Below are 1,282 nucleotides of genomic sequence, written 5' to 3' on the forward strand. Positions count from 1 at the left end.
GGCTACAGCCACGCTACCCTGAAGAAGCCAGATCCCATCTGATCTCGGAAGCTAAGGAAGGTCGGGTCTAGTTAGTACTTGGATGGGAGACCATCTAAGAAGACCAGATGCTGAAGGCGTAAAAAAATAAAAAATAAGGGATTGTAAGCTGACAAGGTCCTTGCAATCTGTGAGGTCAACCAAGGGTTGTCGCCTAAAAAGAAAATTTAAAAACATTTTTAAAAAAGTAGTTCCAACTTTGAAGAAAAGGGCTGAGATTTTCTGAATATCTGACTACTTGCTTTATGCCACTTTTGCAGAATGGCCCTGTTTATTAGCTATGTTTCCAAGGGAAAACACAATAAGATTAAGAGAGCGAACATTAGATTACCTGGAGCTGATGCAGCATTAATTCTCAGACAGATCACGGCCTCTTCTATCCATGTTCAGCCTGCCGTGTTTTGTCTGTAGCGGACATCGTTATACATCCTTAAGAAGCAGGCCCTCCCCACTGTTCTTCACCTAAGCCTTGGCTAATGCTTGGAAAACTTTCAAGAAAACCAGCAGCGCATTATTGCCTGGAATTTAAAATGTGTGTTCCTGGCAGGCATCTTACTTCCTCATATTTCTCTTAAGCCCTTATGAGAAAAAGATGAGAGAGACCTTTAGACAATACTTGGCTGTAAGCAACCCACCTTGGTCTGCAGAATGGCCAGTTTTCTAGAAGCAAAAGCAACCTTGCCGTCTGGGCAAAACTGAAGAAGCAAAGGCATGTGCGCGTGTGCGTGTACACACACACACAGACACCCATGCACCCCTCAGGATGCTGGGGATGGCAGCCGGGAGAGCCCACACGAGGCAGTGGGGTGAGTTGTGCAGATGCTGGAGCCTCTGCACCAGGAGCCACATGGACACAGGTGTGCAGGGCTCCAATCAGCCAAAGCCGGGGCTCCTCTTGGTTTGGAGTCCTCTAAGGAAGCTGGCGACCTTGAGGCTGACTCTAGATTGTAGGATTTTTCCTATTCTGCCCCGGCCAGCTCCAAATTACAGCCACCAAGGCGAGACCATCAGACCAGAAACAGGCTAGACCGAATGGAACGGCCAGTGTGTGCCTAGCAAAGTGTGTATCACGCTTCGGGCCCTCAGCAACTGTCGCACTGGATGGTAAAAACCAATTCTGGGCCTGGCTTCGTTGATGACAATGTAAAGGACTCTCTTCGCCCTAATTCCCCAGCCGAGGAGAAGTTATCAGACTGTCCGGGATGAAATGCGATAATGCAGCTGAATGTACTTTGTGGTTCCT

General features: G+C 47.9%; 1 pseudogene; it reads left to right on the forward strand.

Annotated features, from left to right (window-relative positions):
• LOC111745643 lies at positions 1-119 on the forward strand (annotated as a pseudogene).
• The last annotated feature ends 1,163 nt before the right edge of the window (positions 120-1,282 follow it).

Source organism: Pteropus vampyrus, unplaced genomic scaffold, assembly GCF_000151845.1.
Source record: "Pteropus vampyrus isolate Shadow unplaced genomic scaffold, Pvam_2.0 Scaffold159, whole genome shotgun sequence".
In the NCBI taxonomy this organism is placed as follows: Eukaryota; Metazoa; Chordata; class Mammalia; order Chiroptera; family Pteropodidae; genus Pteropus; species Pteropus vampyrus.